Here is a 14,640-nt window from a genome sequence, read left to right on the forward strand (position 1 = left end):
CGCTTCCCGGGGCTCCCGCCGAGGCCCCTGCTCATCACTGCCTCCCACCTGTGCTTTTCAGCAGCCAGATGGGTTTGCATCTCAGGCAGTGTCCCTGGAAAGCACTGCCCAAGGTTTCCCAAAGCAGACTTGGATTCTTTCTCAGCATACTACTCCGCCTTCCTCGACACACACTCCCGTCTGGGCACAAAGAGGTTTCCTACGGCTGTGAGTCCGGTGGGCAGCGTCCTAGCTCCCGCGCGCGTCAGCCAAGTCTCTTTTCGTTTCTCGGCACCGAGACTCCGCTCCCACCAAGCCACTGCTCAAGCCAGGAAAGACCCAGAGGTTCACACTCACCTCGTCATGGAGAAGTAGGCTCCCCACGGCCGGCTGCAGCCCCGCGGTTTTTCACTTTCAGTTTGCGCCCAGCCGGAGTTCAGGCGAAGACTCGGAGAGGAGATTTGGGAAAGGGGATAACCCTCGGCGCGTCCAGGCCCAGCGATCCTGGATCCGGGTTTTCATGGATGCCCCGTTTAAAAGCCTGCGGCGCCTCGGTTCTGGAGAAACACACGCCCGCCCCTCACTTGCCAGTCCGGGGCGCGCAACCCTCTCAAGTTCCTGGGAGGCTCCTGAGACCCTCTTTCTTCTGCTTCTCAAACTCTAACAGTGGAGCTCCTTCAAAGTCACCTATTCAGGAAAACTGAGAACCTTTTAAGCAAATCAGAGGCCTGGGTACCTTTAATCAGCTGCCAGTGTTTGGTAGCCTGAGCAGGATCATTTAGCTCTATTTTACTGACTTTTAGCTACTGAATTCCAAACTCAGAGAACCCAATTAAAATTATTTTGGCCTAGTCTAGACAGGAAGTGATAAACCTAGGGAGGTCTTTCAAGACCTTGGGAGGGCCAGGACTGAGGTGAGGCGTCTAGGGATCAACATTTGAGGAGGGATTGACCCTCAGAGTCATGCACATGTTGGGCACGCTTGCAGGAACCTGACAGTGATTGCTGCCAGAGGCCTGCCTCACTCTCCTCCAGGTCCTGAGAGCTCCAGTGCCAAGCACCTCAGTTAACTTCTCTGTAAAAGCAGGTTGATAGTAACGATATCAACTTCTAGAAAACACCAAACACAAAGGGAAAGACTGATAAACTGGATGTCATTAAAAGTAAGAAATACTGTTCATCAAAAGACACTATTAAAAGAATTGGAAACAATCCAGGGAGTAGGTGAAGAAATCTGCAATCGATTTATCAAACAAAGAATTCATATTCAGAATAAAGCAAGAACATCTACAGTGCAATAAGGAAAACACAGTCCAACAGAAAGGGGGAGGGAAGGGACCAAGGACACACAGCACTGCACCAAAGAGGAATCCAAATAGCCAATGAGTACGTGAAAAGATGCTTAACTTCCTTAACCATTCAGGGAAATGCAACTTAACACAACAATGATATACTATTTACACACCCACCAAAATGGCTACAGATTTTAAAACTGATAATACTGAGCAAAGGCAAAGCTGTGAAACACATGGAACTCTTGTGCAGTCTTAGTGGGGGTATAATTGTTACAGCCACTTTGGAAAACTTGTCTATCAGTATTTACTAGAGTCAAATAATTTTACTCCAAGGTACATGCCTAGAAAACATGCATACATATGTACATCAAAAGACAGGTATATAACGGGGCCACAAAACACACCTTAACATATTTCAAAGAATAGACATCATACAAAATATGGTCTTAGACCACAGAAGAATTAAACCAATTAAATCAGTAACAGAAATATTCTAAAATACTTGGCAATATTTTGGAACATCCCCAGATATTTGAAGATTAAATGACACACTTCAAAATAACACATGAGTCAAAGAAAAATTCTCCAGAGAAATCAAAATATTTTGAACCAAATGAAAATGAAAATATAACCTATCAAAATTTGTGGGATGCAGTGGAAGCAGAGCTTAGAGGGAAAATTGTAACACTGAATTATATCATTGAATGTTAGAAAAGAAAACATCTAAAATCAATATGCTAAGCCCCCATTGTAGGAAACTAAAGAAACGGGAGCAAATTAAATTCAAAGTAAGCAGAAGAGAAGAAATAATAAAAATTAGAGCAGAAATCAATGAAACTGAAAGCAGGGAATTGACAGAAAATCAATGAAACCAAAAGTTGGTTCTTTGAAAGGATCAATAAAATTGACAAACCCTTACCTAGGCTAACCAGTAAAAAAGCGAGAAGACACAAATTACTAATATCAGAAATAAAAGAGGGGCCATTGGACATTAAAGATAATAAAGGTCAAGAGAATGAGACAAGTCCAGACTAGGAGAAAATATTTGCCAAAGTTATATATGATAGAGTCCAGTTATCCAAAATATACAAAGAACTCTTAACACTCAACAATAAGAAAGCAAACAACCCAGTTAAAAAATGGGCAAAAGACACATCACCAAGGAAAATATATAGATGGCAGATCAGCATATGAAAAGATGGTCAACATGTCATCTTGACTACTATAATACCTTCCCAACAGCTCCCTGCTTTCACACTTGCCTCCACATGACAGCCAGAGTGATCCTTTCAAATCACAAATCAGATCATGTCCACATTCCACTCAAAAACAGCCATGTAAAATAAAGTCACGAACTATAAGGTCTTATACGATCTGGCTTTTGGCTACTTCTCCAATTTTCTTTCCCAGTATTCTCCAGCTCACTCACTGCTTTCCACCCACACTGCCCCCTTGCTGTTTCTCAGACACACCAAGCCTGCCCAAACTCAGCCCCTTTGGATTTGCTTGTTCATATGCTTAGAATGGTCGTTCCCCAGGCATTTGCATGGCTCACTTTTTACTGTTTCACATTCAGGAAATCGTGGTAGTTTGTGTTTTTCAAGGGATTGTTTCATTTCATCACAATTGTCAGATGTATGTGTGTAAATTTGTTCATAGTATTCCCTTATTATCCATTTGATATTTTTAGTGATATCCCCTGTTCCATTCCTGATATTGGAAATTTATGTCTTTTCTCTTTTTAAATTTGTCAGTCTCTACAAGTTTGTCAATTAATCTTTTCAAAGCACCAGCTCTTTGTTTCACTGATTTTCTCTATTGTTTTCCTGTTTTCAATTTCAATGATTTCTGTCCCTATCTTTATTATTCCTCCCTTCTGCTTGCTTGTGGTTGATTTTGCTCTTCTTTCTCTTGGTTCTTGAGTCAGAAGCTTAGATTATTGGTACTTTTCCTCCTTCCTAATGTATTTGCATTTAATGCCATAAATTTTTCTCTCAGCACTACATTAGCTGTGTCCCACAAATTTTGAGATGTTGTATTTTTAATTTTCATTCAGTTCAATGTATGCATTGATTTCCCTTGGGACTACATTGATTATTTATAAATATATTATTTACTTTCCACATGTCTGGAAAATTTCCTATTATTCTTCCAGTTATTAATTTCTAGTCTGATTCCATTGTAGGCAGATAACATACTCTGTATGATTTCAATTCTTTTTAAATTTACTGAGGTTTGTTTTATGGCTCAGGATATGGTCTATCTTGGTATATGTTCCATGTGCACTTGAAAAGAATGCATTCTATTGTTGAGTGGAGTAATTTATAAATGTTGATTAGATCCCATTGATTCATGGTGTTGTTGAGGTCTTCTATATGCTTGCTGCTTTTCTGTCTAGTTGTTCTATCAATTGTTGAAGTGTTCAGCTAAAATTGTGCGTTTGTCTGTTTCTTCTTTCAGTTCTATCAGTTTTTGCCTTATATATTGAGCAGCTCTTTTGTTTGGTGCATACACATTTAGGTTTGCTTTATTTCCCTTTACATTTCTTTACCCTTCACCATTTATAACATAATTGTCTTAAGTACTTCCTCTACATACATTTAGAACCACATTAATCAATGTTATAACTTTCGCTTTACCTGTCAAACATAATTTAGAACATTAAAGAAGAGAAGCAAAACCTACTGTATTTATCCATAATTTTTCTTACCACGTTCTTTCTTCCCTCCTGATACTCCAATGTTGATCATTTCTGTTTAGAGAACTTCCTTTACCCATTCCTTTAGGATACATCTACCAGCGACAAATTCTCTTAGTTTTTCATCTGAGCATGTCTTGATTTCTCCTTCATTCCATATTTTTACTGGTTATAGGATTCTAGGTTGGGGTTCTGTCCCATTTCAGAGTTGGGACCAAAATCTTAGGGGCATTTTCCTCTTTTGTCATCTCTGTCATAGTATCTGACCCAGACCTTGTGGATTCACAGACACATCTAACTCAAATGTAGTCCTGCTTGGGAGATGTCCAGAACTTTAATCTGTTTTACTAGTATTTTTTATTTTTTAAAGGTGGCTTACTGCTCTGACCCCCAGTTGCAAACATGTTCTTTTTTTTTACCAGGTGGCATAAGGGTTGGAGGCATTGTGGCAGGCGGGGAATAAAAGTTCTCTAAAACCGTGTTGGGGATAACTTGCATCTTATCTGACCAAATGACTTTCAGAACCTTATATGGTGTCTGGAGCTTTAATTTTCCCCGGGTTCACTGTCCATCTTTTGTTTTTTCTTTTTTTCCCATATGTTTCAGCAAAACCTACAAAGTGTTCTGCAACAGAGGCAAGTCTTCACATGTTAATATTATATCATTAATGTAACTGGCCCGTTTTACTAATGTGAGGAAGGAGACCAGGAACAGGTCTTGGGTTACCATCCCATGACATATGCGTAACCTGTGTAGGTAACCTGGGGGAAGCACTTGAAAGGTTTATTACTGTCTTTCCCACGTGAAGGCAAGTTGATCTTAGTTATCAGAAATGTGTACTTGTTGGAGCTTTTTTTTTTTTTTTGTAAATCTCTTTGAAGGTGAAGCACCTTTGTAGAAACACCTTTGTAAAAGCATCACAGTAAAACAGTAACTGTCTGTAAATGATAGAAGACTTTAAAATAGCCATGGTTGAAGAGCTGATAAATTTTTTTTAACACAAAATCTTTGTATTCTAGGCAGACTATATTAAAGGTAAAGAAAAACCTTTGTTCACAATTTTTTAAAAAGCAGAGTAATAATCTAAGAAAAATTTATTCTTTTAACAGAGAGAAAACCAAATTTTAATTTTGTACCATGTACTTTTGACATTAATTTTTTCTTAAATTTAAATAATTTAGTTTTATCTTAGCTTGAGCACAAATAAATTTTTTAAAGGTTTTTCCTTCACAAATCTTTTGATTTTTACAAAACTTGTGATTTTACAAATCTTTTGTGATTTCCATAAACATTTTGTAACTTTTTATATCTCATTAGGTTTTATCTTTTTAAATTTTGAAATAATAATTTTATTTTAGGACAAAATTATTATCTTTTTAATTTAAAACATGTCCTTTATATCTGTGGACAAAAAGATGTCTGACATTCCAGTAAACAACAAATGTTCCCCACCATCAGTCCATCAGCTACCACAGTCACCCCTGATGGTGTACCCTGAGGGGAATTCAGAATGGAAAAAAACAGGATACTGGCCCTAGATAGTTAAGTGCATATCAGTGGAAAAATTTCAGTGAACCCAGACGCTTGCATCTTCCCATACACAGAAAAGCACTAAAATCATTAACTTGAGATGTCTGTTTTTGTGATTAGCAGTAATCTTTTGAGGTTTGACTACATAGTTTTTGTGTGTTTGTTTTGGTTTGTTGCAAAAACTCCTATATTTAGGCTCCTCCCTTACCTCTTTGCAACAGTTCCTCACTAATGTCCTCCAATAAAGCATAATTCTCAGCTTTTACGTTGTGCAACATTTTTTATCTAAAAACAAAACAAAACACATTTTATTTTCTTTACCAGAAGTGCATCTCACCCTTCTTTTACCAGAAACACACATTCTACTTTTTATATACACTGATTTTTTTTCATCCTTATTATTTCTACTAGCTTTGTAAAACAAAAAAAGCAAAACAAAACCTTAGTTCTTTTACAAATCGATTTTGGCAAGAGAACTTTTATGAAAAAGCCCTCCATTCACTCACCCACCCCCTTTTTTTTAGTATCTATGGGCAATGTTTTGTTTAACTCCTGGAGTGTTTACGTTTTAAAAACACAGTAAGATTTACAACCACAAGGGACAGAGAACAAATGTAAGTTTTCTCCTCGGCTTTGGGGTAATTGTTATTTAAAGTTTCCCTTTGTATTAGGAGTCAGATGGCAAGAGGCTTTTTGTTCTTTTCTCATCAATCACTTCAACATCCTCCTCTTTTTCTTCTTCTTCCTAGAAACTCCACCTCTTGGTATCCTAACCAGGTTTTGTCACAAGCTCAGGTCTCTAAACTTACCAACCTGCTCTCCCACCCTGTGTGTCAGCCCAGAGCTAGCAGAGCAGTGGATACTGCACATCCTTCCGTACCTCAGCTCTTCCTTTAACGTTTTAACTTTCATTTCAGCCTCTAGTTGGGCATCGATGCCCAGTCCGAACTGCCCCCAGTAGAGGCCAGCCCCCCGTGGCAGCCACAAGTTTCCCTTCTTTGTCACAGGGCGCTCTGCACAGTTCCTTAAACAGCGCATGGCAGCAGCCGGCGTTCTCAGGGCGCCCCTGTACTCATGCATTGGCCCACAGGCATCCCACACATCAGCCACGCCTGCCCACGGAGAGGTGGAGGGCCCACCTGAGATCTCCCCCTGTGGATCCCTCTTTCCTACAGCCCATTTCTTTGGTCTCCTGGCTCACTCTTCCGCTGTTGGTTTGCAGCCTCCCAGGGAGCTTCCTGGGTGAAATGTGAAATCACCACCCTACCCCAGCACCACCGCCACCATAAGCAGGGAAGGGAGAAACCAAAGAGGCAGACCGCTCCAGACTGGTGGGCAGCAGGTTCAATAAGCAAAGGAACTTACATCAGAGGCTGTAAGACAAGTAGATTTCCGTACCCACCCACCAAATCTTACAAGTTCACCCAGAAGTTTAACTGGGCTTGGTCATGTACACAGTCCATGTGGTCTCAACATTGCATGACTGTCTCCAGGCTGTGTCCCTGGGCAGCTTCTAGATTGGGGAAGGCAAGCAGAGGGCACATTTCAAGGACAGGGAGGGAGTGAGCAGCCGCTGAATGCCCGGGTCCAGCTTGAAGGCCAAACCTGGGGTCACGTCTTTCTGATGACCTTTCCCAACACATGGCTATGATGTCATCCAACATATTCCTATATCCCTCCTATTTCACGCAGAATGATATTTAAATCATGAAACTTAATCAGATTCAAAATCAAATTGGTTTTTGGTGAGGATACTTCATAAGTGGAGTTGTGTATATTGTATATATCATATCAGAGTAAGAATTTTGGTTTATCCTCTCCATCTGTGATTTTATGATTGATGGGGTGTACTTTGGACATTCTGCTGATGTAAAATGGTATCTAGTTATATTTGTAATTCATGTTTCACAATTATAGGTTAGAATGAGCACATCGTTTCCTGTGTTTATTGACCATCTGTTTCTTTTTCTGTGATGTACCTATTCACATATTTTGCCCACTTTCTGTTGATGTTTCTTTTTTATTGATTAGTAGAAATTCATCATGTGTTCAGGATTCTAATTCTTCTTCAATAATATACATTTCAAATTGCTTATAGTCCCTGTTTTTCCTTTTCATTTTATTTTGACTTTTAAAAAATTAATTAATTAATTAATTTTTATTTTTGGCTGTGTTGGGTCTTTGTTGCTGCATGTGGGCTTTCTCTAGTTGCGGTGAGCGGGCGCTACTCTTCGTTGTGGTGCACAGGCTTCTCATTGCAGTGGCTTCTCTTGTTGCAGAGCATGGGCTATAGGTGCGCAGGCTTCAGTAGTTGTGTCGCATGGGCTCGGTAGTTGTGTTGCTCAGTCTCTGTAGTTGTGGCACACAGGCTTAGTTGCTCCACGGCATGTGGGATCTTCCCAGATCAGGGATCGAACCCATGTCCCCTGCATTGGCAGGCGGATTCTTAACCACTGCACCACCAGGGAAGTCCCTTTATTATGACTTTTAATGCCCACAAGCCTTTCATTTTTGTGAAAGGTTATAATTACTAATCTTTTCCTTTATGGTCTGTGCTATTTGTATCCTAATTAAGAAATCTTTTTCTACATTGAGATCATAATGATATCCTCCTCTATTTTCTTTTTAACATTTTGTTTTCACATTTAGGTCTTTATTCTTCTATGAAATAAATTTTTATAATATAATATCCAATTTTATCTTTTTCCACATGAATGACCCATTGTCCCAACACAACTTATTCATAATTCATCCAGTCTGCACTAATCAGCAATGCCACCTCTGTCATATATTGGCTTTCCTTCTATGAGTAGAAATGTTTCTGGTTCTCTGTTCTGTTCCACTATTCTCTTTCTAAAACTTGGTGCCATTGCACATTGCTGCAAATACTATATCTTTAAAATAAAATTTTTTTTTAGATGTTGGGGGTAGCTTATTAATTTATTTATTTATTTTTGCTGTGTTGGGTCTTTGTTTCTGTGCGAGGGCTTTCTCTAGTTGTGGCAAGCGGGGGCCACTCTTCATCGCAGTGCGCGGGCCTCTCTTGTTGCGGAGCACAGGCTCCAGACGCGGAGGCTCAGCAGTTGTGGCTCACAGGCCTAGTTGCTCCGCGGCATGTGGGATCCTCCTAGACCAGCGCTCGAACCCGTGTCCCCTGCATTAGCAGGCAGATTCTCAACCACTGCGCCACCAGGGAAGCCCTAAAATAAATTTTAATATCTTGTCAGGAAATGGTATTCACCTTGTTCATCTGTTCCATGCCTCACAATTAGGTGTTTTGTAGCAGGACAGCTATCTCCCTTGAAGGTGGTTGATATTACCATTGTTAAAAATTATCAAGAAAGGCTCCAAAGTAGTCTAGCTTATTTCTGACCCACCCTACTACCAAGAACAATTGTTAAAGCTGACAGAATATGATGAAAAGATGACAAAATATGAACACTTGCCAGGCTTACATCCTGAAGGGAAGGGAAAGCCAGAGCGGTGAGCCCACTTATACCCTCAAGGAACCTACATTTTGAAGGTGGCAGTCCAAAGGCCTAGAAGGTGAGCAGAAATATGTAGCTGAAAGGATGTTGAGATGCTGAGCAGAGCTTTCAACAGTTTCACAGGGCTGTGGGGAGGAAAAATGGTCTAGGAACCATTAAAAAGGAGGGCAATATATAACTGACTATAGTAAAATTTAAGAGACATATGAGACATGTTGAAAAGTTCTAACAGAAGTGTCTTAGTCAATTTTCTACTGATAATAATCACAACGATAACTCATTCCATAACGTTTTTTTCTTAATACATAGAGCTTTAAGATTACAGGATATTTTTTAAAAACTATTTCAATTTATAACAATATTTCTGGTAGAGAATATGATAGGATAATCAATAAAGCACTTCTCAAGATTAAAAATATATTACATTAGGATAAAATTCTGTTGAGGAAATAGAATATATTTTTGTTCAAGAAGAAGGGGAACTATATAATATTTCTGACTGTTAGGGTTTATTCCATTTTTTTAAATTAAAGATTTTTGTTTTCAAATCTCTATGATATTTAGGTTCCAAGAATCCAAATGTAATCTTCTAAAATGTCCATGTTTATAATATACCATAAATTACATAATTTTAACTATTTAAATTTACGATGAAAATTCCTAGGTATCAGTTTAATGATGTGTGATGGAGCACACAGTTTTCCAAAATTATTTTAGGGAGCACCCCAGAAAAAAATGTCAACGTTACAGCTCTAAGGTGATCTCACCAGGTTCATGGTTTTAATGAGCTCCAAATGTATATCCATAGTGTTATTTCTCCCCTGAATCCAGAGTTGTATACTAACTGCCTTTTCAGCATTTTCACTTGTATATCTAATTTGGCATTTTGAACTTAACAAGTCCAAAACTGACCACCCACCAAATTTGCACACTTCCCAGCACATTCTGGTCACCTAGCTAGCTGCTCAGACCCTAAATGGCAGAGTCATCATTGACTCTTTGCTTTCTCTCACATTCCACATCCAATCCATCTGCAAATCTTCTGAACCATACCTTAAAAATATATCCTACTACCTTCTAACTACCTAAATTCAACCAGTTAACATTTGGTGCCACTTGCTTGGCCATTCTTTCTCTGTTGGTCTATGTGTGTGTTTGTGCGTATGTCTGTATACACACACACACACACACACACACACACCCCTACACATACATATTTTTTTCTATTTCTTTTAGATCCTTGGCATTTCCATATACACTTCACGATCAGCTTGTCAAATTCTATAAGCATCTTATTGGAATTATGATTTAGAAGGCACCGGATCTATAGATCAAACAGTGGAGAACAGATTTCTTAATGACAGTGAAACATTCAAGTCTTGAACATAATATATCTCTCCACTAAAAAAATTGTCTCTACAAAGTTTTTGAAGTAGAAATCTGGTGTCAGGATTTTTGAAAGCCTCCAGTTTGTTTTACTGTGAAGGCGAGGCTGACTACACTTGTGCCTAATTTGGCCCCAGTCTGCTCCCCAGTCTCATGTCCTTTCTCTCTCCCCTTTTCTCACCACCCTGTGGCCCACACGTTCCCCGTGCTACTCCTTGATCACTCCAAGCATCTTATCTCTGGGACTCTGCATTTGCTCTTTATTTGCCTTAACACATACTCATACGTTTTCATATGACTTATTCCCTCACTTCACTGAGGCTCCCGAGATATCATTTCCTCTGAATCCTTCTCTGATTACCCATTCTAAAAGAGCATCATCCTTTCCATCTCTGTTCACTGACCTAGCTTTATTATTTTTTTTATAACATCACCACTGCCTGACATCACGTCATATAATTTGTTTATTTGCTTACTACCTGTCTCCTCGCTACCAAGTAAGCTCCATGAGAGCATAGATCCTTTTTTTTTCACTGCTGCATCTCCAGCACCTAGAACTGTATCTGGCACATAGCAGGTACTCCAAATTATTTGATGAATTAACTAAAGGCTTTTGGAAGGAAAGGAGTGAAAGAAAACATTTACTTCTCACTTAATAGGCTTTAGAAAATAAACTAGCCTGCATTCTTGTATTACTTGTAATTATTTCTAAAAAATATGTCTCACTTTAAGGATGTTTCTACATTCTGCATTTCCATTTGAAGTCCTCACTCTTTAGGAGGAAAACTTGTTAAGAGCCATTTCTAAGGTGGTTGCAAGTCAAGTTTATTTACCAAAAAACCATTACAACTAAAAAACGAACTCAGTAAGTTGCAGAATACAAAATCAATATACAAAAACCTATTGCATTTCTATATACTAATAATGAACTATCAAAAAGAGAAATTAAGAAAACAATCCCATCTACAATTGTATCAAAAAGAATAAAATACCTAGGAATGAATTTAACCAAGGAAGTGAAAGATCTGTACACTAAAACTGTAAGACATTAATGAATGAAACTGAAGAAAATGCAAATAAATGCAAAGATATTCTGTGCTTATGTATTAGAATTAATATTATTTAAGTGTCCATACTACCCAAAGCAATCTACAAATTCAGTGCAATCCCTATCAAAATTCCAGTGGTATTTTTCAGAGAAATAGAACAATCCTAAAATTTGTACGGAACCACAAAGACCCCAAAGAGCCAAAACAATCTTGAGAAAGAAGAACAATGCTGGAGGCATCATGCTCCCTGATTTCAAACTATATTATGAAGTTATAGTAATAAAAAAACAGTATGTTATTGGCATGAAAACAAACACACTGATCATTGGAAAAGAATACAAAGCCCAGAAATAATCCATGCTTATATGGTCCATTAACATACAACAAAGAGCGAACAACATACAGTGAAAAAAGGACTATCTCTTCAATAAACAGTGCTGGGAAAACAGGACAGCCACATTCAAAAGAGTAAAACTGGACGACTATCTTACACCACACACAAAAATCAACCCCAAATGGATTAAAGACTTGAATGTAAGACCTAAAACCATAAAGCTCCAAGAAGAAACCGTAGGTGGTAAGCTCCTTGTCATCAGTCTTGGCGATGATTTTTCAGATCTGACACCAAAAGGAAAGGTAACAGGAGCAAAAACAAACAAGTGAGACTACACTAAACTAAAAAGATTCTGCACAGCAAAGGAAACCATCAACAAAATGAAGAGGCGGCCTACTAAATGGGAAAACATACTTGCAAATCATGTTTGATAGGGGGTTAAAATCCAAAATATATTTTAAAAACTCATACAACTCAATAGCAAATAAAACCCACAAACAATCTGATTAAAAAATGAGCAGAAGATCTGAATAGACATTTTTCCAAAGAAGACACACAAGATGGGCAACAGGTACATGAAAAGATGCTCAACATCACTAACCATCAGGGAAATGGAAATCAAAGACACAATGAAATACCCTCTCACCCACACAAGTGTTGGTGAAAATGTGGAGAAAAGGGAACCCTCTTGCACTGTTGGTGGGAATGTAAATAGGTGCAGCCACTGTGGGGAACAATATGGAGGTTCCTCCAAAAATTAAAAATAGAACCATGTGATCCAGTAATTCCACTTCTGGGTATTTATCCAAAGAAAATGAATACACTAACTCAAAAAGATGTATGCACTCCCATATTCATTGCAGTATTATTTACCATAGCCAAGATACGGAAACAACCGAAGTGTCTATCGATGGATGAATTTAAAAAGATAATGTAGTATATATGTACAATGGAGTATTACTCAGCCATAAAAAATGAAACCCTACCATTTGCAACAACATGGATGGACCTTGAGAGCATTACGCTAAGTTAAATAAGTCAGAGAAAGACAAATACCCTACAATCTTACTTAAATATGGAACCTCAAAACAAAACCAAACAACAGAGCTCATACAGAGAACAGATTGGTGGTGGCCAGAGGGGAGGGGTGGGATGGGGGCAAAATGCTCCAAGGGGGACAAAAGGCACAAACTTTCAGTTATAAAATAACTAAGTCATGGGGAGATTATATATATACATATGTCATGGGGATATATATATATAACATATAATCAGCATGGTGACTGTAATTAATCATACTGTTGCAAACTTGAAAGTTGCTGAGAGATTTTTTAAAAAAAATCAGAATGAGTCTGTATTCTAAAACACACACACACAATTTGTACCAATTAAATACAATAAAGTTGAAAGGGGATATAAGTTTTCTTTTTTTAAACAGACAATTGTAAAATACTACAGCCAACTCACTATACACAAAAATCATGAACGGCAGCTTTGCATTACAATCTCCAATATCTTACTCATAACATTTCATGTAATATGTCAATTACACCTCAATTTAAAAAAATTATTTACGGGACTCACCTGTTGGTGGTGAGCAGGGACAGAGTGTTATAGTAAATCATACTGAAAACACACACTATTTCCCCTACATAATTCGGGGAGTGTGCTGTAGTCCAGGTGGTGAGTCTCGTCCAGCTTTTGAGTTCTTCCACATTTTCCAAACTTCCAATCCAGTTTTAAACTTGATTTTACTAACATAAAAGGGTACGGGTATTTCTAGTATGACTTTCCTCTGGTCTCTAAACCAGCCTTGCGTAAGGCAGTAGGCTAGTGACAACCATCACACTGGTTCTTTACGAAGCAATGTAAACTATGCTTTTAACATACTGTTACCAAATCCAAGCTCCTACTGCCCGCTGCATGGCAGGCCAATGAATCAAAAGATGAGTTACTGAAGCAAGGAAGAGCAATTTTATTCGGAAAGCCAGCGGATGGAGAAGATAGTGGCTTTCTTTACACTAAAAGGGGAAGGGGTGTGGCTGATTGCTGCAAACTTCTTGGGGCCATAATTCTTTGTTCTTGCAGCCGTCCACTAGGTCAGGTCAGGATGCTCCTATTAGCCTCCAACAAGGCAAACGTTCTCTGCTCTGCAACTTTTTATCTCTATATGAATGGGAAAGGGTTACACCTTTAAAGGTCAGAGCCTTGAGGATGGGCTCTCCCGCATATTTCAGGCTACAGGCAACATTCTTTTAGTTATTAAGCTGTAGCAAAAGCAAGAGAATACAAAGGTGAACTAAAAGCAGCAGATCCAATATGAAGTCACATTTGTGCTTCTCTGTTACAATAGTACCTGTAGTCCTTGCATACACCCATTTTTCTAATGGGAAACAGCTTTGCTGAAGGTTGACTGACGTGCCCCAAAACATCTAGTAAACTGAAGTTGGTTTTTATAACCTAAATTTGGCTCCCCAAACCAGTGCTAAATCAATGCTTTCTAACAGGGTGGTTCTAATGCCTAGTTTTCATCTGCATGCAACAAAATTATACTATTTATGATATACTAAATTATTTTATAATGTGATATGCAAACTAAGGGCCATCCTTACTCTGGGATTGTGCCTTTCTTACTCCACTGGTATTGAAGTGGCTTTTCTTTTGAAAAACGGTATGAGCTAGTAAAGATTTTCTTCTTCCCCTGTCAAAAGAAAAAGCGCGGGGCGGGGGGTAAAATATCTGACCCAGGAATTTCAAAAGTCAGGACCCAATACCACACCAAACCGGGGGGGGGGGGGTGGTAAGTGCGGAAGCAAGGGTCTTAAGTCTAAAAAGCCCGCGTTTCCGGTCCACAGACTCAGCGAAGGAGCGAGAACACTGC

The 14,640-nt window shown here is 38.7% G+C and overlaps 1 protein-coding gene across 12 annotated transcripts in view; it reads right to left on the reverse strand.

Moving 5' to 3' along the window:
- FUT10 (fucosyltransferase 10) overlaps window positions 1–14,636 on the reverse strand; it is a 96,228-nt gene extending 81,592 nt beyond the window's left edge. For 8 of the 12 annotated variants that reach the window (XM_033848895.2, XM_073798538.1, XM_033848893.2 and 5 more), the window contains exon 1: window positions 337–536. The gene's annotated coding sequence lies outside the window, so the exon portion shown is untranslated. Of the gene's footprint in view, window positions 1–336; window positions 537–13,343 lie in introns of those variants that run through there. The other 4 variants (XM_073798539.1, XM_033848892.2, XM_033848890.2 and 1 more) reach the window with 2 other exon arrangements.
- Window positions 14,637–14,640: the final 4 nt, after the last annotated feature.

The sequence above is a fragment of the Tursiops truncatus genome, chromosome 21 (assembly GCF_011762595.2).
Source record: "Tursiops truncatus isolate mTurTru1 chromosome 21, mTurTru1.mat.Y, whole genome shotgun sequence".
Classification (NCBI taxonomy): Eukaryota; Metazoa; Chordata; class Mammalia; order Artiodactyla; family Delphinidae; genus Tursiops; species Tursiops truncatus.